Source organism: Stomoxys calcitrans, chromosome 4, assembly GCF_963082655.1.
Source record: "Stomoxys calcitrans chromosome 4, idStoCalc2.1, whole genome shotgun sequence".
Taxonomy (NCBI): domain Eukaryota; kingdom Metazoa; phylum Arthropoda; class Insecta; order Diptera; family Muscidae; genus Stomoxys; species Stomoxys calcitrans.
The window spans coordinates 4,317,389-4,340,792 of record NC_081555.1 but is presented as its reverse complement, the minus strand read 5'-3'; the positions used below and the strand labels follow the sequence as shown (position 1 = coordinate 4,340,792).

At 35.1% G+C, this 23,404-nt stretch overlaps 1 protein-coding gene across 1 annotated transcript in view; it reads left to right on the top strand.

Moving 5' to 3' along the window:
- Positions 1-23,404, top strand: part of LOC106085736 (voltage-dependent T-type calcium channel subunit alpha-1G) — a 194,727-nt gene that overhangs the window by 99,293 nt on the left and 72,030 nt on the right. The gene's annotated exons all lie outside the window — the stretch shown is intronic.

Below are 23,404 nucleotides of genomic sequence, written 5' to 3'. Positions count from 1 at the left end.
TATATTGCGTATACTAAATATAAACAACAATAGTATAATACCATACGCCACCTAGTACTATCTACTAATATTACGTATACGCAATGCGAAACACAACTTTTTAAATATTTGTATACCCTCCACCATAGATGTATGTGAAAATAAATTCGAATATAACTAGCCGAGACAACAACCACCAAAGCCACCTATCGAGGTCTAATAAGGAAATGTATTAAAAAAAATTATACTGGAGAGAAATGTGGCCACCATGGCGACATGGAAAAGGATGGGCCTTCCAAGTTTGGTCAGCGGACAGTTTTCGAGATGCTCTATCCAGTCAGTCCACCATACATGTATGTTAAAATAAATTCGAATATAACTAGCCGAGACAACAACCACCAAGGCCACCTAATGAGGTCTAATAGGGAAATGTATTAAAAAAAATTATACTGGAGAGAAATGTGGCCACCATGGCGACATGGAAAAAGATGGCCCTTCCAAATTTGGTCAGAAGAAAGGTCTTGAGATGCTCTATCGATGTATGTAAGGTATTAGTCTAAAAAAATCTCTTAACGAGGTCGAATATGGTCATTTATTAAAAAAATTGATCCTGGAGAGAAATGTGGCCACCATAGTCACATGAAAAAGATGGGCGTTCCGTCCTTCCGGAAGTCTGTAAAATTCACGATAGAGATCGAACAAATAAAGAAAACTGCGCATAGAGTATTCTTATTGACGTTAGTTGTTGTTGTTGTTGTTGTAGAAGTTTGTTGTGTTCTATCTTTTGTCCGCTTGATTCTATTGTGTGTCAAGACCCAGGAACTCTGCAACTAAGATGGGGAGCATCCACAGGGATCTGGGTCTGAGTCGAGTGAGTCTGGCTGGGCACTTAAACAGCTGACGTGTATCGTGCGGTCCCTGTTTACAATCGGGACATATTTTGTGCGCATTGGCATCAATCCTTGGTCTGTACGAGTTAAGACGGCTGCATCTGCTGGGACGTAATTGGGTCAGAACTACTCTGGTTTTCCGGGTTAGGTCAATTTCTTCAGGTACAATGGGAAGCGGTCGTTCTCCAAGGACTACATTCACCTGTTGGCCATGTAACGCATCTGCTATCGTGTCTGCATGAATGTTGTCTAGACCTGCTTGATATGCCGCTTGATCTAGAGGTTCTCTCTTGTAGCGCTAAACCTCGCGCTCTAGATCATATAGATCTACCTTAAGGCTTCTGGGCCTTGATGTTAGTCGTTGGGGATTGCCTTGTTTTCTTAATGGAATGGTAATGGGCAAATTTTTGGTTGGGGATTGCATATGGGCCAAATTGGTTCATATTTGCACATAGCGCCCATATAAAATGGTCATTGGATTAGACTTCTTGAGCCCCTAAAAAACGTAATTCTGTAATTTTGCATATAGCCTTTTGTTTTAACGATAAATAACCATAACAAGTATGCACTAAGTCGGTTTATAATCTGACATAGCCCCCATATAAGCCAATCTACCGCTTTGACTCCTTGAACCACTGGAAACCGCAATTGTTCTTCAACTTGGTAGAAATTTTGCAGCTTGTACTATACTGTGGCACAATGACACCAATAAACGAAAACGTCTAAGTGATTCTGATGGCAAACTGCCTCTTAAACCTAACCTAACCTAACTATGTTATGGCTACCAACAGTTAGGTTAAGTATTGTCCAAAGCAGTCTATAGCCTGATATAGCCGCCATAGAAACCGATCAGTCTTCTATGGACCCAAAAAGCTTTAAATTTTGCCCTCAATCAAGCTCATTTGCTAAATTTGTAGCAGTATTCATGGTGGTGAGTTTCCAAAACTTAGCTCGGCCTATATAAATAATTGCCTGGATGTTTCAAATAGCATTAAAAGACAATCAACCTATTTTCAAACCCAACACCAAAGGATGGGGTATAATAATCTTGCATTACATTTGTAACACATCGGAATATCCATTTTCCACCCTATAACGTATATTATTGGGCATCATAAAACTTAAAGACGATCAAGGCTGTCATAAAAATCGGTTTCGCGACAAGGGTCCAAGTCGCATAAAACACACATTTATTGACCGATTTCGATGGAATTTTGGTTTAACAAGCCGTATTTTAACCCTAGACATCCATACCGATTATGATTTAGATCAGACCATGTTTGGATATAGCTGTCATATACACCGATCTGCCGATATAAAGTCTTGGTCCTACAAAACACACACATTTATTACTTATTTTAACCTGAAATCTCAACTTTTAACTTTTTCCACCCTTAGGGAATATATCTATTTACGAGGTGCACCCACATACGAACATTGAACTACTAAACAAACTAATAAAAAAAAACAACCTACTGGAATCAGCTCTAAAACAAGAAAATACCCTCACAAAACTTTCTTATTTCCGAGAGACAAAGTTAATGAAGAAACAATAAACAAACAAAAAAAAAAAACGAACACATAAACAAAGTAAATATGAAGCAAAGCCAAGGCTATATCACAACAAAGACTCTTCATTCGCATTGCATTCTATGAAGTGACAATTCAAATAAAAACCTTCTTTTTATCTTCTGTTAAGTTTTTGATAATACACAAAATTGTATGGCAGCAAGGTTGCAAAACATGTGCATGCAAGCCAGTGTGTATGTGTGTGGGTATGTGTGTATGTGCACTTCTTAATTGTATTTATTTAGTTTTATTATGCCATTTTTCCCTTTACTCTTATAAGAGCACATGCAGAAGAGAGCAAATTCCTTTTTCAAAAGGTCAACAACAAATTCTCATGATTATGATGTAGGAGTATGTGTGTGTCTTCTCAGCAGTGAGTATATGTATGTATGAGTGTTGCCAAGTACTATAATGGACCAGAATTCATACACACGCACATGCTATTTTCTTTCAATGTGTAGGTGTTTGAGTTGATTTATATTTCTAGTTCATGCCATTCATGACATTGAGTTGACAGTTGTCATCTGGCATTGTTCTCTTCTCTAAGCTGAGATGAATAACAAAAAAAAAGAAATAGTATGCAGTAGTAAACAGTAGGATAATGATAATGATGATGATGATGATGATGAGAGGCAAAACAAGAATCCTAGCCAAAGTTCTGTCATGTACTTTCTCATACTTCCATAAATTCATTTATACCACCACACACACACGCATCCATACACACATGGGTGTAGGCCATAATTATGCATGCGGCGCCATAATTCAAGGCTAAGGTAAAATGGAATTTACTTGTGCACGAAATGCACCAGACCACATCATTTAACATTCCCAGCCTCAAGCACTTTGCGACTTTGCTGTTGAAGTATGCAAATGTGTCTGTAAGGAAATGATTTCATTTTATTTCATATCTGCTCCAATGACTACGAGTCCCGAGACAAATTAAACCAAGCAACGAATCAGAAAAAAAACTTTCAATGGCAATGGTTTTAATAAAATGCTGATAGAAATCAAGGCTTAATTCCTTTACAAGATGCAGATCTTTAACATTGAAGTGGCACAAAAAAAAAGAAAATTCACAAAAATCCATGAAGTCATAACAGCAGCAACATTTCGCATGATGGCCATCCTCTACAATACAAATGAAGTTAATTGTTGTGCGTTGCTCCATATCCAAAGGATGACATTGTGGGGAGGGGGTGTGGAGTGATGACATCAGCTTATTTTGGATTTGATTAATCGGTTTAATCGATTTCTGTTGTTTGCGCCACATTAGCTAGCAAGCCAGCTAACGTCTACATGACCTTTTTCTGGTTGATCCCCCAGCAAACTCAAGGGAGTAAACTCTTAAATTGGTCCAGCCATGTTAGTCTTGTTGTATTCCTTACGAGGATGTAACCAATTATTTGGATGGTAGGCGGCAAAGAGAGTGAGAGGCGTACGAAATTGTGCTGAGACATTGAAAATGGTTCAATGTTATGGCATAGCATTACCTCCTACCTTGTCAATCAATAAACATAATCCCTTGTAAACAGTGAACACAGCTTCAATAGGCAGCTAGTAACAGCATTGAGTTTTGGTATTGAGATGAAGTAAATAAGGAAAAAACGAAAATATCTCCAAGGAAAAATAAAATGGAAATATCTCCAAGAAAAACAATTTTAATAATTTTTGGGAAATTTTGTCTAAAAACAAAATTTTTGAAAAATTTTATCCAAAAGCAAAATTTATAAGAAATTTTCTCTTCAAAAAAACTTTTTGGGAAATTTTCTTAAAAAACAATATGTTTGGAAAATTTTCTTTAGAAACAAAATATTTGGGAAATTTTTTCTAAAAACTAAATTTTTGGGAAATTTTCTTTAAAACAAAATTTATGTGAAATTTTCTCTAACAAAATTTTTGAGAAATTTTCTCCAAAAACAAAATTCTTGAGAAATTTTCTCTAAAACCCAATTTTTTGGGGAAATCATACCTAAAAGCAAAATTTTTGGAAATTTTGCACTTAAAACATGTTTTTTTTGGGAATTTTTCTCTAAAAGCAAAATTTTTGGAAAATTTTCTCTTAAAACAAAATTTTGGAAAATTTTCTCCTAAAACAATCTTTTTGGGAAATTTTCTCTAAAAACAAACTTTTTGGGAAATTTCTTTAACAAAAATTTTTGGCAAATTTTCCCTAAAACTAAATTTTTGGGAAATTTTCTCTAAAAACTGAATTGTTGGGAAATTTTCTTTAAAAAAAAAACTTTTTGAGAATTTTTTTCTAAAAACAATTAAACCCAAATATTTGGGAAATTATCTCTAAAAGCTAAACTTTTGGGAAATTTTCTCTGAAAATAAAATTTTTGCGAAATTTTCTCTAAAACCCAACTTTTGGGGAAAGTTTCTCTAAAAACAAAATTTATGGGAAATTTTCTCTAAAAACAAAATTTTTGGGAAATTTTCTCTAAAAACTATTTGGCAAATTTTCTCTTAAAACCAAATTTTTGGGAAATTGTCTCTAAAAACTAAATTTTTGGGAAATTTTCTCTAAAACAAACTTTTTTGGAAAATTTTCTCTACAAACAAACTATTTTGGAAATTTTTTTCTAAAAAACAAAATTTTTGGCAAGTTTTTTCTAAAGATAAAATTTTTGGGAAATATTCTCTAACAAAAATTTTGGTAAATTTTCTCTAACAAAATTTTTAAAAAAATTTCTCTAAAACCCAATTTTTTTTGTAATTTACACTTAAAACTTACTGTTTTGGGAACTCTTCTAAACAACAAAATTTTTGGAAAATTTTGTCTTAAAATAATCTTTTTGGAAAATTTTCTCTAAAAGTCAAATTTTTTAGAAATTATCTCTAAAAGCAACATTTTTGGGAAAGTTTCTCTAAAAATAAAATTTTTGGGAAATTTTCTCCAAAACAAACATTTTGGGAAATTTTCTCTAAAAACAATATTTTTGGGAAATTTTCTCTAAAAAAAATTTTGGGAAATTTTTTCTGAAAATAAAATTTTTGGGAGATTTTCTCTAAAAACCAATTTGTGGGGAAAGTGTCCCTAAAAACAAAATTTATGGGAAATTTTCTCTACAAATAAAATTTTTGGGAAATTTTCTTTAAAAACCAACTTTTTGAGAAATTTTCTTTAACAACAAAATTTTTGGAAAATTTTCTATAAAAACCAACTTTTTGATATATGAAAGGGAGGCGGACCCTCCCCCTTACCCTAATTTTCAGAAAAGCCAGATCTCGGAGATGGGTGGTGCAATTTGAGCGAAATTTTGTGTTTGCTTTCTTATGATAACCTGAAAACAAAAATTTGGTATCCAAATTTCGGTCGGGGTACCTAGGGCCGCCCCACCCCCAAAACCTACCAAATATATATATAGACCAATCACGACAATATGGGACTTAAATAAAAGGTATTTGCGAGTAGAATAAGAATATATAATCCAATTGTCCGACCAAGTGTTTGGGGGACCACCTCAACCCCCAAATCACCCCAAAATCGGACATATATACCGACCATGACAATATGCGACTCAAATAAAAGGCATTTGCGAGTAGAATATGAATCTGATATCCAAAAGTGGGACCATGTTTTTGGGTGCCCACCCCTTCCCCAAAACACCCGCCAAACAGGACTTATGTACTGACCATGGCAATATGGGGCTCAAATAAGAGGTTTTTTTTAGAATAGAACACGAATCTGATATCCAATTGTCGGACTAAGTGTTAGGGGGACCACCCCATGGACCATGGCAATATGGGGCTCAAATGAAAGGTCTTTGGGAGCAAAGCAGGAATCTGATATCATTATTCGGGAAAAAAAGTGTCTATGGGGTCACCCCACGCCCATAATACCACGCATATAGGAAGTATTTGCTAACCATTGCAATTTGGGGCTCCAATAAGAGGTTTTTTTAGAATAGAACACGAATCTGATATGTATTTTCAGGGAAATATGGGGCTCAAATGAAAGATATTTGGTAGTAGACTACAAATCTGATATCAACAACTGTCTAGGGGACTTCCCACACCCATAACAACCCCAAATGGGACGTATGTGTTCACCAAGGCAATTTGAGTCTTCAAGACAGGGGAGCTTGATATTGACAGTTTTTAGGGTCCATACCCGAAACCGCACATATTTGCTAACTTTTGCAATAAGGGGTTTAAATGAAAGGTATTTGAGATTAGGAAACGAATTAAATATCTATTTTCGGGGCCAATGTCAGTATGAGGTTCTAATAAATGATATAGAGATATATGAGAATAGAGCACAATGCAGATATATTATCAGGGCTTAGTGTATGGGGGACCACCCCACTCCCCAAAACACCCCTAAATCGGCCATATTTACCGACCATGACAATGTTGGGCTCACATGATAGGTATTGGGGAGTATAGCACGAAATTGATACCGACTTTTGATACTGACCATCGAAATATGGGTCTCTTATAAAGGTATTTGGGAGTAGAATACGAATCTGATATCCAAATGTGGGACCATGTATTCGCGGCACCGCCCTTCCCTTAAGAAAACGAATTTGATAACCTATTTTGGGCCAAGGGTTTGAGGGACTCTTCCTAAAGTAATGGCAATATGGGCTTTAAATAAATGGAATTTGAGAGAAGAGCACGATGCTGATATTTTTTATAGGGTCAAGTATCTAGGGGACCCCTATACGGGCGTAAATTTTTAGAAAAATTTCTCTGAAGACAATATTTTAAAGAATTTTTTAGAAACATTTCTTAAAAGACGATGTATAAAAAAAAATTTTATCTCTTACAACAAAAGGGAGAAAATGTTAAGGGATTTTTTTTTCAGAAGACAAAATTTTCTCTTAAGACCAAATTTTTAGGAAATTTTTAAAAGAGTTCAAAAATTTTCCCATCAATATTCCATTAAGAAACAGGGGCAAACTTCTCACTTCTTATTTCTACTATATGAGCACGTACAAGATTGGGTAAAATAATGGTAGCGACCGAAAGTAGCCAAAATAAAAATGTCTTAATAATTTTTATGTCCATCTAACAGACAGATAAGATACATTTCTATTTCATAATCACAATAAGATAAGATCAGTCATCTATTTCTATGATGGCCATAAAACTTTAGGAGTAAATAAAGCCCTGCAATCAACAGCTAAGATTAATAGCATTGTCCCTTTCATATTGCCAGCATAGAATATATGAAGTAAAGATTAGATCAACTAACCTTTTCTTTTTGTTTCTTTTTAAGATCTCCCTGGGGACATGTTGCAAACTTGTTTTTTTCTTAAATTTGCTTCAAAACAGCATTGTTTCATTAGTCCTTGCAGAACTTCAAAGGGGGACAAAATAGTAACCAAAGTATTCCAATTTATTTTATTTGCAGATCTGCGATAGGATCTTGAAATATTTTGTTGTACTTTATTTTTCTGGATTTTATTAAATTATGCACAAACATGTTGCTCTGTTTTAAGAGAATGAAACCAATATATATTAAGGTTGCTGTAACCTTATGCCTTCTTCGCCTACCATATATGCTCATAGGTGGAAATCTGTTACATGCTGTGCATAACACAAGGACAGACATGAAGGAATGTTTACCCAAGGTATTTCAATCTGTACACTTTGCGGATAATATACACGAGGACAAGGAAACAAATAACACCACCACATATCACCGCAGTACATGTGTGTGTGTGTGGGTGTGCATTAAAAATAGGTTAAAAAGCTAAAGGGGTTAAGTTGAAGTTTTCTTAAATACCAGAAAAACTAAAAAAAAATTAAGGTCTTAAAATAATAAAAAAAAATAAAAATAAAAATTTAAGGGTTAATGACCCTAATAAAAATATATTAAATTTTTTCTAAATATTTATAATTATTCGAAAATTAATTTTAAAAAATTTTCTTAAAATTTCGCTAATTTTGGTTTTCAAATTTTTGTTATTTTGGTATTTTTGGTATATTTGAGCGTATAAATAACAGGTGATGTATAAGTAACCCATTCCTAATAATATTATTCTCATATTGACTTATATGGCTTTGCTGCTTCTCTATTATCTTTTCTAATTTTTACATTCATCATTATGTTGTTTTTTCTCGGAGCAAAATGTGTTCCCTTACTGCCACTGGTAGCGTATTAGTAACATTAATTACTAGTGCCAGGGGGTGTATGCGTTATCTATGCCTAATTAATATTAAACATACGCAATGAGGCATTACCATGCAGCTGTGTCTACATTACGGCTAATCAATCAAATCGTTAGTTATATTCATTTGCCCGATGTGCGACAACACCAAGAGTCTGTATACACAGACTCATATGTTGTGATATCAATTTACAAATTCGGCGCCACTTGTTTTTGCCTCAAACGCCAAAAAAAAATTATCTACTTAAAATGACGCTGTAGGTTGATATCTTCAGAAACTTGCTTACCACCCTCAACCACCAAACCCCTCAACAGAAATGTATTTATCCTTGCTTATATAGAAAATCTTATAGCAGCCCCACACCCCCCGACCCCTTGTATGACTGTGTGCATATACAATGAATTCATTCACATGTATTTTGTACTGTGTGCTTTATTTATTTATTTATTTGGCTGTCTCCTCCCTACTCTTCTGTGGGTTGGTTTCCTTTGGCTGTATAATGAAGGCGACAAAATATAATTTATGAAAATCCCTGCAATGATTTAGGTGAACACATATAGCACTTTCAAACAAAAACGCTTACATTACAATTTCCAATGAGCGCAGAGACATACAGGAATAGCAACAAAGCAAAAAACAACATTAAGACAAACAGCAGCAGCTTAAGAATGAAGCCTTACTTTAGGACATATGTGACTGTGTTTTTTTATTTACTTAGTTGGTCTTCTAACTGCATGGCAACACTAACTGTCTGTCTGTCTGTCTGCATGACTTTTTGAGTGTTTTGAGCCCTGTTGTAAGGTTTACAAGATAATCTAATTAAATTGAATTGAATCAAAGCGTCTTGCCATCCGTTTTAATTCAATTATTGGTTGTCATCATCATTTCCGTATCCCTGAGGCATTTGCACGCGTGTTTACATATTTATTGAAATATTTGTAGCAGCAACCCAAATCAAGAAAAGAAATCTTAGCCACCAACCGACAAGCAAGAGGAAGTATATCTTAAGCACAAAATGCCAAATAAAATATTGTGAGATGATTCATTAAGCACGCATTTCGCACATGCACATACAAAAGCAACAACCACAACAACCACGCATTAACAGTGGCAGTTAGAATTATAAGAACAGAAGTGAAAAAACAAAATATTACATTGTTTACCATAGAAAGAAGGTTTTGTTTTACAAAAAATTGGAAAATAAAATTTCCTTGGATTAATAAGAAAAAACCAAAAAATAAATAAATAAAAATAAAAAAAATTAAAAAAAAAATAAAAATTCAAAAAAAATTAAAAATTAAAGAAAAATAAAAAATTAAAAAAAAAATTAAAAAAAAATTAAAAAAAAAATTAAAATTAAAAAAAAAATAAAATAAAAATTAAAAAAAAAATAAAAATAAATATTAAAAAAAAAACAAATAAAACCAATAAAAACTAAAATCATTAATAAAAATAAATAAATATAAATAAAAAAAATAAAATATTAAACAAACAAAAACAAAAATAAAATATTAAACCAAACAAAAAAAAAAAACAAAAAGAAAAAATTAACAAACTAAAAAAAAATTATATTTAAACAAAAAAACCAAAAATTGATATAGATGTAGAAAGGGGAAAAAATATTAAAATAGAACTAAAAAATAAAAATTATAACAAAAAAAATAAAAAAAAACTAAATAATATTTTATCTATATACATAAAAAAGTGGCGTGACTGGCTGATTGACCGACTAACCTACTGACTGACTGACCATCGCCCAGCCCAAACGGCTAAAGCTACAATCAAGAAATTTTGCATGAATGTTGGTCTTGGGTCATAGGCACCGGGTAAGGATGGATTTGGAGATATTCTAATGTTTAGGTACTAACATTTACCAAAAAGTACGAAATGGTACATACTAGAATTATGTTAATAAAGAGCGTCTCGAAAAAATAAGGTAAGGTAAAATTTTTTTTTTGGAAAATTGTACCGGAAGTGGGAGAAATAGTATGTTTAGTATCGCAATTCGTACTATTTTGGGTACTTTCTATGTTAGTTGAGCTGGAACTCTGAATTTTGGAACATAGGTACACTTTGGCAACCATAATTGGGTGACTATAAGACTTTTTTTTGAAGTTTGTCCATTTAGGTACGAAAAAAAGTACCAAAAAAGTACGAAATGGGTGAACTTTGTACGGGGCGGATGGATACAGGTAGAATTTTGAAATTTGACTTAAAAGATATCTGGTGCAAAAGAAAAAGAAACAAGCAAGAGCGTGCCAAGTTCGGCCGGGTCGAATCTTATATACCCTCCACCATGGATCGCATTTGTCGAGTTCTATGCGCGGTATCTCTTTTTAGGCAAACAAAGAATATTGAATAAGAAATGTTGTGCTATTGGAGCTCTATCAAGTCCGATTCGGACCATAAATGAATGCTGAACATTGTAGATGTCATTGTGTAATATTTCAGTTCATTCGGATAAGAATTGCGCTTTGTAGGGGCTCAAGAAGCCAAATCGGGAGGTTTATATGGGAGCTGTATCAAGCTATTGATCAATTCAGACCGTATTAGACACGTATGTGGAAAGACATGAGAGAAGCCGTTGTAAAAAATTTCTGTCAAATCGGAAGAGAATTGCGCCCCCTAGAGGCTCAAGAATTCAAGATCCCACATCGGTTTGTATGGCAGCTATATCAGGTTATGTACCGATTTACGCCATACTAAGCACAGTTATTGGAAACCACAACGAAACACCTCATGCAAAATTTCAGCCAAATCGGATGAAAATTGCGCCCTCTATTGTCTCAAGAAGTCAAGATCCAAGATCGGTTTTTATGACAGCTATACCAGATTATGAACCGATTTGAATCATACTTAGCACAGTTATTGGAAGTTACAACGAAACACCTCATGCAAAATTTCAGTCAAATTGGACGAGAATTGCGCCCTATAGAGGCTCAAGAAGTCAAGATCCCTGATCGGTTTATATGGCAGCTATATCAAAACATGGACCGATTTGCGCCATACTAAGCACAGTTATTAGAAGTCATAACAAAACACCTCATGCAAAATTTCAGTCAAATTGGACGAGAATTGCGCCCTCTAGAGGCTCAAGAAGTCAAGATCCCTGATCGGTTTATATGGCAGCTATATCAAAACATGGACCGATCTGCGCCATACTAAGCACAGTTATTGGAAGTCATAACAAAACACATCATGCAAAATTTCAGCCAAATCGGTTGAGAGTTGCGCCCTCTAGAGGCTCAAGAAGTCAAGATCCAAAATCGGTTTATATGGCAGCTATACCAGATTATGAACCGATTTGAATCATACTTAGCACAGTTATTGGAAGTCATAACAAAACACCTCACGCAAAATTTCAATCAAATCGGATGAGAATTGCGCCCTCTAGAGGCGCAAGAAGTCAAGACCCAAGATCGGTTTATATGGCAGCTATATCAAAATATGGACCAATTTGGCCCATTTACAATCCCAACCGATCTACTCTAATAAGAAATATTTGTGCAAAATTTCAAGCGCCTAGTTTTATTCCTTCCAAAGCTAACGTGCTTTCGACAGACAGATGGACGGACATGGCTAGATCGACTTAAAATGTCATGACGATCAAGAATATATACACTTTATGGGGTCTTAGACCCATATTTCGAGGTGTTACAAACGGAATGAGGAATGACCCTCCTATGGAGAGTATAAAAACAAAATAATATCTTATCTCTTATATAAAAATTAAATTGTTGCACTTTGTTTGTTTATTTTTTGTTTGATTGTTAGTTTTTTTGCCTGATCCGTGTAGACTCTGAACCGTATAGACTTAAAATCCGGGCCGCGAGAGGGACCCTCCGCCATAACCAAATTTTCACAAACGCCAGATCGCAGAGATGCGTGCACCGATTTAAGCGAAATTTTGTATGCCACCTCAGGGTGCCCCAAAAACACAAAATTGGTATAAAATGTTTGGGTCAAATAACCTGGGGGGACGCCCCATCCCAAAACCCACCGGGACGGACATGTTTACCGATTATGACAATATGGGTATCAAATGAAAGGTATTTAAGAGTAGATTACAAATTTGGTACACAAATTTCGCCCAAAGTGTTCGGGGGGTCCCCCACCCCCGAAAAACCCCCCTAACAGTATTCTTTCACCGTTTTGGGCAATAGGGGTATCAAATGAAAGGTATTTAAAAGTAGAGTGCAAATCTGACATAAAAATGTATTCCTTGGTGTCTGAGGGGCCTCTCAATCCCCCCAAACCCCCCTCCAAGCACCTTTAAGCACCTTTCACAACTCTCCCTTCATTACTCTCAAACAAAGAATTTTCCAACATTTTCTCCCAATTTATGTTGTCCTAAGTAGTTTTGCACCGCACTGTATTTGTTTGGCCAAAGTCTAAATATGATGTATATACACATATATAACGGTCGTGGAAAATCTCAGCATGGTAGCTAATTCCCAGGATACATTTTTCTTCTTCTTCTTCTTGAATATTAATATTTATGCTGCCTACTATACAAATACAAAAAAAAACGGCAAGGGGACAAACGAAGACGAAGACAACAACAACGTACAAAATACTTAGCACAGTTTCCACGTGTTTAGGTTTTCTTTCACTCCAAGAACGATTTATTTGTAGTCCTCGGAGAGATTAGGCATTGTGGCATTTTTCTTTTTTCCCAGACTTTTGCTGGCTATATTTTGTGTTTTTGTTTTTGTTCATTAGGCTACGAAAAGTTTGTTACATAGCCAAGACCAAAAATGGAAACAAGGAATCGTTAAGTAAAAAAACCAAAAACAAATTCACGTTATCTCTATCCTATTAAATACAAGAGGTGTTTTATAAATGTTTAATTTAGCTTGAATACATTCATTGAAATAATTATTCATTGCAAATACCTTTTTGTGTAATGGACATTCAAAGAGCAAAGAGCCCAAAGTCGGTTTAATGGATTCTCAAGTCCATGTGGAAGTTATTTCAGCGATTTGCTCTAGTGCATCTGACATGCCAAGGACATTTCGTTCGGTGAATTTGTGTGTGTGTGTGTTTTTTTTTTGTAGGACAGAAAAAAATGGCATTAAAGTGCAGGCAGGATGCTTGATATATGAAAAGCTGTCAAAGTAACACTCAATAACAAGGGCATATACAAAAACAACAACAACAACAGCATCTACAGCAACAGTGACAGCAACAGCAATGGCAGTAGGGTACCAAAATAAAAACAAAAGTCTCGATCAAGGTCATGAACCAACACAACCAACACAATGGGAAGAGCCCAAGGAATTACGTGTAGGTGTAAGCCTACATGAAAGTACACACAAAAACACTTACCTTTCTAATGGATTATTAAGGAAACAACGACAACAACAACAACGAAAAAATGTTTATTTTTACACTTGTAAACGAATACCAAAAAAAAATATGAATTTTCCCAAGAAGTCAGAAAAATGTAATTAAAATGGGTTTCTAGAGAAAAACAAAGTGTTTTTTTTCAATTTTTTTTTTTGAATATTTAAAGAAAAAAAGAAAAGAAAATCTATATAAAAGTAATGCTTCCCTACTGGCGTATAAGCAATATTAATTATCGTAGGTTCCAGGGTGCGTATGAGGTATACTTATATTAATATAAAGTATAATTTCTGAACATCAATATAAAATAAACTTTAAGGTTTCTTGTTAAATGGAACTGAAGCTTGTGTAAAAGCAGCGGCAAAAAAAATAATTTTGTACCATTCACCTTGAAATAAGGAAAGACTGGCATTGACACTCTAATAACAAAAATTAATATAGATCTGAGACCCCATATAATACCATCTAATATTTTAATCGGAAAAAAAGTCTGACGAAATCATATCCAAAAAAACGCTGAAAATTCACAAAATAAATACAAACTGGGTATGCTGATAACCATCGAAGAAAAATCTTTTTGATATTGGGTTTAAAAGATACAAAGGAATTGATACTAAAATAACCCTATTCCAAAAGAAAGGTGACTAAAACTACCCCTTTCCAAAAAAAAGGGTACTAAAACTATCCCATTTCAAAAGGATAAGGGAGATAAAAATACTCCTTTCCAAAGAATCAGTACTACAACTACCTTAATCAGAGGAAAGGGTAATAAAACTACCTTAACCAAAGCAAAGGGTATTGATCTACACATAACCATAGAAAAGGATACTTAAACTACCCTTTATCAATGGAAAAAGTACTTACACTATTCTTTCCCTAAGTAAAAAATACTGAAAACAAAGCAAGAGTATTGAAATTAAAACGACCCCTTCCCTAAGAAAAGTGTACTAAAACTTAAACTTTTCATTCTTTTCATTTTATTGTTGGTTTAAACAGCTTATACAAATGTATTTTTATTTCTTGCTTCTGTTTCAAAAAAAAAAAAACAGTCTCTGCATTTGTGATGTATTAAATGTATCAAGGGGCGGTCTGGAATTATCGTGATTTCGACCTTTGCCAGAGGCCTAGACAGACTGCAATGCCACCAAAAGATTTCATGCTTCCACCTACTCACTAATTAGTGAGCAGGTAGAAGCATGCCCTTTGAATGAAATGTTGGGTCCTGTTATTCAACCAGGTTTTATTGCGCAGTAAGAGAAAAGTTAAATTCTAACAGCCAACATCAAAAAGACATCTAAATAGCATCAACAACACACACCAAGCCACAGACTTGTTATCCAGACAAACTTTGCTTGCCATAGAATAACTTTTCAATATGAGCATAGTAGCCACATATTTCTCGACGTGCTGATTGTGCGGTTATTCATTCCTTTGCGCTTCTTTAGATTGGTCACAAACCCTTCAGTACCCCTTTCGATAAAAAAAAAGAGGATCTAAAAACTAAACTTTCCTTTCTCTAAGAAAAGTGTACAAAAAATTAATCTTTTCCCAAGAAAAGTGTACTAAAACTACAATTTCCTTAAGAAAAGTGTACATAAACTCACCTTTCTTATAAAAAGGGTATTAATACTCCACTATCCCTAAGAAATGGGTACTAAAACTACACTACTATCTCTAAGAAGGGATAGTAAGACTCAAATTTTTTCTAAGAAAGGGGTAATAAAAGTAAACTTCTCTTTCCCTAAGAAAGGGTGCTAAAAGGGTACATTTTCCTAAGAAAGGGGACTAAAACTACCCTTTCCCTAAAAAAGGCTGCCAAAACCAGCCTTTCCCTAAAAAAACGGTTCTAAAACCAGCCTTTCTCAAACAAAAAGGTACGAAAACTAACCTTACCCTAAGAAAATAATACAAAAACTACCCTCTCCCTAAGAAAAGTATAAAAAACTACCCTTTCCCAAAGAAATGGATAAAAAAACTCGACTTCCCTAACAAAGGGTATTAAAACTACCCTCTCTCTATGAAAAGGGTACTAAAACTACCCTCTCCCTATAATGAGGGTACTAAAACTACCCTATACCTATAGAAAGAGTACTAAAACTACCCTTTCCCATGAAAAGGGTACTAAAATTGGCCTTTGCCTATGAAAGGGTACTAAAACTACATTTTCCCAAAGAAGAGGATACTAACTACCTTTTTCTTAAGTAGAGAGAGCTAAAACTGCCTTTTTCCCGAGAATGGGTTACTAAAAATACACTTTTCATAAGAAAATGGAACTAAAACTAACCTCTCCCTAAAAAGGGTACCATAACAACATTTTCCTTACGAAAAGAGTGCTAAAACTACCCCTACCATAAAAACGGTTACTAAAGCTACCTCTTGCCTAAGAAAAGGGGTACCAAAACTACCCGTTTCCTAAGAAAAGCCTAAAACTACCCTTTCTCTAAGAAAAATTTACTACATCTACCATTTCCCTAAGAAACGGGTTATAATACTACCCCTTCCCAACGCAAATGATAGTAAAACTAGTCTTTCCCTAAGAAAGGGTACTAATACTACCATTTCCATATGAAAGGGTACTAGAACTACACTTTTCCTAAGAAAGGAAGACTAAAACTACCCTATACCTTAAAAAAGCGAACGGAATCTAAAACCACATTTTTCCTAAGAAAAGGGAACTAGAACTACTCAAACAGCTCTTTTCCTAAGAAAATGTTTCTAAAAATATCTTTTCCCAAAGAAAAGGACTAAATCTACCTTTTCCGTAAGAAAATGTCACTAAAACTACCCTTTCCCTAAGAAGAGGGTCCTTAAACTACCCTTCCTTAAGAAAAGGGTACTAAAACTACCCTTTCTCTAAGAAAAGGATACTAAAACTACCTTTCTCAAAGAAAAGTATACAAAAACTAATTTTCCCTAAGAAATGGGTACTAAAACTACCATTTTGTTATGAAAAGGGTACTAAAACCATCCTTTCCCTAAGAAAAGGGAACTAAAACTACCTTTTCCGTAAGAAACTGATACTAAAACTACCCTTTCTCCAAGAAAAGGGTAATAAAATTACCCTTTCTCTAAGAAAAGGGTACTGAAACTTCGCTTACCCTAAGAAAAGGATACAAAAACCACACTTTCTCAAAGCAAAGGGTACAAAAACTAACCCTTCCCTAAGAAATGGGTACTAAAACTACTACTTTCCTATGAAAAGGGTACTAAAACTACCCTTTCCCTACGAAAAGGGTACCATTTCTCTAAGATCACCATTTCTCTAAGAAAAAGGTACTAAAACTACCCTATCCCCAAGCAAAGGGTGCTAAAACCATCCTCCCTCTATGAAAAGGGTACTAAAAGCATTATTTCTCTAAGAAAAGGGTCCTAAAAGCATTCTTTCCCTATGAAAAGGGTAAACAAACTACCCTTGCCCTAAGAAATGGATACAAAAACCAACCTTTCTCAAAGAAAAGGGTACAAAAACTAACCTTTCACTATGAAACGGGTACTAAAACTACAACTTTCCTATGAAGACGGTACTTAAACCAGCCTTTCCCTAAAAAAAGGGTGCTAAAACTACCCCTCCCGTAAGAAACGGGCACTAAAACTGCCCTTTCCCTGAGAGAATGGTACTACAAATATCCTTTCTCTAAGAAAAGGATACTAAAACTAAGAAAAGGATAAGAAAAGGGTACTGAAACTACCTTTTCCGTAAGAAAAGGACCATAGAACCATTTTCCTAAGAAAAGGGGTCTTAAACTACCTTTTCCCTAAGAAAAGGGTACTAAAACTACCTTTTCCCAGGAAAAGGGTACTAAAACTTCCCTTTCCCAAGAAAAGGGTACTAAAACTACGTTTTCCACAAGAAAAGGGTACTAAAACTTCCCTTTCCCAAGAAAAGGGTACTAAAACTACGCTTTCCACAAGAAAAGGGTGCTAAAACCATTCTTTCTCTAAGAAAAGGGTGCTAAATGCATTATTTCCGTAAGAAAAGGGTTCTAAAAGAGTTCTTCCCTTAACAGAAGGGTACACAAGCTACCCTTACCCTATGAAAAGGGTACTAAAACTACCCTTTCCTTAAGAAAAGGACAATAGAACTACCATTTTCCTACGAAAAGGCTACTTAAACTACCCCTTCCCTAAGAAAAGGGTACTAAAACTACCCATTCCCTAAAAAGCGGACTGAAACTACACTTTCCCTAAGAAAAGGGTACTAAAACAACCCTTTCCCAAGAAAAGGGTACTAAAACTACCCTTTCCCCAAGCAAAGGGTGCTAAATCCATCCTTTCTCTAAGAAAAGGGTGCTAAATGCATCATTTCCTTAAGAAAAGGGTGCTAAATGCATTATTTCCTTAAGAAAAGGGTTCTAAAAGCATTCTTTTCCTTAAAAAAAAGGGTACACAAGCTACCCTTACCCCAAGAAATGGATACAAAAACAAACCTTTTTCAAAGAAAAGGGTACAAAAACTACAATTTTCCTATGAAGAAGGCACTTAAAGCAGCCTTTCCCTAAGAAAAGGGTGCTAAAACTACCCTCTCCCGTAAGAAATGGGTACTAAAACTGCCCTTTTCCTGAGAGAATGGTACTACAAATATCCTTTCTCTAAGAAAAGGATACTAAAAATACCCTTTCCATAAGAAAAGGGTACTAAAACTGCCCTTTTCCTTAAAAATGAAAGTAAAATCACATTTTTCCTAAGAAAAAGATACTAAAGCTACCTTTTCCCAACGAAAAGGGTACTAAAACTACAATTTCTCTAAGAAAATAGTACTAAAACTACCATTACCCTAAGAAAATGCTAGTGAAACTACCCTTTCCGAAAGAATACGGAACTAAAACTACCCCCTCCGAAATAAAATGGTACTAAATTTACCATTTTCGAAAGGAAAATATACATAACCTACCCATTACATAAGGGTCTTATAGCCTTATTTACTTTCAAAAAACTTAATTTTACTATCGCTGTAAGCAAGTGCGTATAAGTTATATTAATACAAATGTACCACAGATCGTATGATTTATAATTTCTATTAATAAGTATACGCCAAGCGTAACAACATATCTATCTAGGCCATTAAATACTAACAATCAAATGTGTGAATGTATTCTGGTACTTTTAAAATTCATTTGCTTTTGCGTCAATTTTAATTGCAGCCATAAAATTAAAATTCTCTTTTGCATAAAAACTATTTGCCTTCTCTTTAATTCAATTACTTTCAATATTAACCTCTGCGTTTAACACTCCTGCTTGTGCCCAATTCTTGTTTTCAAGCCAACCACATTTGATCATGCAGTTGAATATTTTCTTTGTTTTGTGTTTTTCGCTTAACCCAAAACAAAATGAAGGAGAAAAAAAACAAACTCAAGTGTCTTGTGTACGCCAGTATCGAGGTACAGAAAAACAATCCACTTGACAGAAATATAGCTGCCATCAACAGATTCCCACTTTTGTGCAATGCTGGTGTTTTTGTTTTTGTTTTTTATTTTTCTGCATACAATACAAATTATGGACAATTCATTCCTTCATTCTCATTGGCTGCTACGATGCTTTTGCGAATGTCAGTGGCCTTAACCGCAATATGCTACCAAATTAAAGAAAGCTTCTGTTATTTATGCGTAATAATGCACTCGATTGTTAAAAGAGGTCAATGGAAATTTATTGATGTGCAATTGCACCAGGCAAAAGGGTATTTTACACTTAATAGATGACCTTAAAGGAAAAAGAACGGAAAGCTTTGAAGATAGGAGAGAGTTTTTTTTAATAGCATATAAGAATTAAGCAAAAATATTGAGAAAATAAGGACTTTTTATTTTGCATCACAACTACATGGAAACTTTTTTGGAAAATTTGCATACTTTCGAACTGTTCTATCAGTTTTGGGAAATAATTTCTCATTCAAACTCATTCAAGCATGGCTTTGCTTCTGTTTTAGTATACCCCTGCATGTGTTTTCCTGTTCACATTTCCAACTTTCATTTCTTGTGTGCACATTCTGGCATCCCCTGCTCAGAGGGGTTAATATAATTAATGTTCTATGATCAAAGTGAAATATTGAAAACAAAAAGAAAATCAACATCCTAACCCTGCTACCTCCCTGTCAGGTGTGCTTCAAGAGCATAGAATTCTTTCCTGGTCCAACAATGAAGTGGTGGTTAAACAACACCTCTGGCGTTGAAAGAGTAGCAGAAGTAAAATTGATTTATTTCAATCACTAAAACAACCACAACATGGACCAGCAACCCGACTGCCGACTGCCAACTCCCAATTGCCCCCCTCCCCACACTTGCTTTGCAGCTACAACTAGCCCATAATATGTTCTACCCAAGTTCAAGTGCTCTTCAAACTCAAAGTTTTACCAAGAAAAAATAAACCCAAAAGCAAAAGTTTGCTGCCACAATAAATTCTGATGCCATTCAAACACTCAACAATTGTAATTGAGCACTGGAGACTTGGAAGTAATTATTTTGCTCCACAATCTTAAAATGAAATTAGTAAAACCTGAAATTAGGAGAGCCAACAGAACGCAGAAAATCAGAAAAATGAAAACACATAAAATTGAAGGACCAACTTTGGCCTTTGGATGGTATTAAAGGCCACACAGCATAGCCTTTGGGAAAGGCAGAGCAGCCCTTTAAAAATTTCACCTCACGCCAAGGCCATTTGGTGAATTGTTTTTTTTTTTTTTTTTTTGGGGAGTAAAAATTATTTTCACACTTTTCACTGTTTTCTCCAATGGGTATGGACTGCCCTCTAGAGTTTGTCCCATTGATAATTTTCAATTATAGTGAAATTCAATCGCTTTTCTCCCTTTTGGCCAACAAAACGAAAAAAAACAGTAGATTTTTAGAAAGGCAAGGTAGCTTGCTTACAATTTTAATGAGAAATAGAGTAGAAAATTCTACCCAAAAAAACAAAAAACCCCTAAAAGCGAAAGGCAGCATTGAGAAATGAGATTTCTATTGTTGTTATGGCACCAACTGTTTATGTAGATGGCGATGGCGATGGTGACAGTGGTGATGATGATTTTCTCCCTCAAAATGAAAGAAAAGAATTTAAATGAAGGCCAAAACAAAACAAAAAACAACAACACCGCGCACCAGTGACTCAGTTTGTAATTGAACACTGCGATTTCAAAATCGTTGTCTACCATCTCCACTGCATGAAACCATTCGAAATTTATATTTCTTAGTTATAGAAAGAACGAGTGAGGGCAAGAGAGCGGCAGAGCGGCAGTGAGGGGTCCCCCAGGGCTCTTGTTTATCCCTGTTTTTTTTTTCTCTATTGCTTTGTGTTTAGAGGACATGTCCAGCAGCTATCACAGCTCCATTGTGTGACATTAAATTTCATTACGTCAACAATGAGACACTTAGAGGTAGTACGAATGAGGAGGAGAGCCGAATGGAGAAAATAAGTAACGGGTGTTTTTTTTTAAAGATTACAAAACAAGTAAAAACGCTTAAAGTTCGACCCAGCCAATAGTCTAGTTTTAATACTTTTTTCCTTGAGAAGAATAGTTGTATTGGGTTGCCCAAAAAGTAATTGCGGATTTTTCATATAGTCGGCGTTGAAAAATTTTTTCAACGGCTTGAGACTCTGTAATTGCATTCTTTCTTCTGCCAGTTATCAGCTGTTATTTTTAGCTTGCTTTAGAAAAAAGTGTAAAAATGTGTATTTGATTAAAGTTCATTCTAAGTTTTATTAAAAATGCATTTACTTTCTTTTAAAAAATCTGCAATTACTTTTTGGGCAACCCAATAGTACCTTTGAATGATTGATAGATCGCTTTCCAGTAGGGGTAGGGTAGTTTTAGTAGCCTTTCACTTGGGATTGGGTAGTTTTAATACCCATTCCCTTGGAGTAGGGTAGTTTTAGTATCCATTCCCTTGGGTAAGGGTAGTTTTTGTACCCTTGTCTTTGGGGTAGGATAGTTTTAGTACCCTTCCCCTTAGGGTAGGGAAGTTTCAATACCCATTCCCTTGGAGTAGGATAGTTTTAGTACCCATTCCCTTGGAGTGGGGTAGTTTTAGTACCCATTACCTTGGTTTAGAGTAATTTTAGTCATGGCTAGGTTAGAGTTAGGTTAGGTTTAGATGGCAGTCTGCCATCAGTCTCACTTAGACGTTTTTGTCCATTCCAAAACATGTAAAAACGCTTAAAGTTTGATCCAGCCTATAGTTTAGTTTTAGTACCTTTATCCTTGAAGAAGAATAGCTCTAGTACCTTTGTATGGTTGATAGATCTCTTTACAGTAGGGGTAGGGAGTTTTAGTAGCATTTCGCTTGGGATAGGGTAGTTTTAATTCCCATTCCCTTGGAATAGGGTAATTTTAGTATCTATTCTCTTGGGTAAGGGTAGTTTTTGTACCCTTTCCTTGGGGTAGGATAGTTTAAGTACCCTTTCCTTAAGGGGTAGGGAAGTTACAATACCAGGTTAGGGTTAGGTTAGGTTTAAGCGGCAGTCTGCCATCAGTCTCACTTAGACATTTTCGCCCATTGTGATACCACAGGAACAGATGATCCATCCAGATCGCTTTAAAAAGCCCAATAACTTGCGAAAGTTCATATCCGCTAAATCAGACAGGTTCTCAAAGAAATGAGAACTGCTAGTGCGGGACACACACATAAGGTGTTCTTCTTCTTTGATGTCCTCACAGCTTCCGCAAAAGTCATTGCTGGCAACCTTCAGTCTGTCAGCATGTTTTCCGATTATACAGTGATCTGTCATGACGGACACAATGACTGAGACGTCTGTTCTAGCCAATGACAGCACGAAAGTAGACCTCTTCAAGTCTAGATTAGGCCACATAGTTTTGGAATATTCACAGCACCCTCTTTTCAACCTAACCCAAGACCATTAATTGGCAGATTGGTCTATATGGCAGCTATATCTATATAAACTCTGATCTGGACCATATGCTGGTCGGATGACGGGAGGCTTAATACAAGTCACTGTGTAAAATTCCAGCGAAATCGGGTAATAAATGCAGCTTTTATCGGCTTAAGACCCTTAATCGGCTGATTGGTTTATATGGCAGCTATAACTGAATATAGTCCGATGTGGACCAGATTTGAGTCGAATGTCGGGAGGCTTCAATCAATTCACTATTTCAAATTTCAGCGAAATCGGATAATAGTTGCGGCTTAAGACCCTCAATGGAAAAGTGTAGTTGGAGTACCTTTTTCCCTTGGGGATGAGTATATTTAGTACCATTTTGCATAGGGGAAAAGTAGATTTAGTACCTTTTACATTTCGAAGGAGTAGTTTTTGTACTTTTTACTTTGGGGGAAAAGAATTTTAGTACACTTCCCTTTTTCCCTTGGGAAATACCATTTCGCTTGGGGAAGGGTTGTATTAAAACCTTTTCACTTGGGGAAGTGTAGTTGGAGTACATTTTTCCCTTGGGGATGAGTATATTTAGTACCATTTTGTATGGGGGAAAAGTAGTTTTAGTACCTTTTTCATATCGGAGGAATAGTTTTAGTACCTTCTTACATTGGGGGAAATTAATT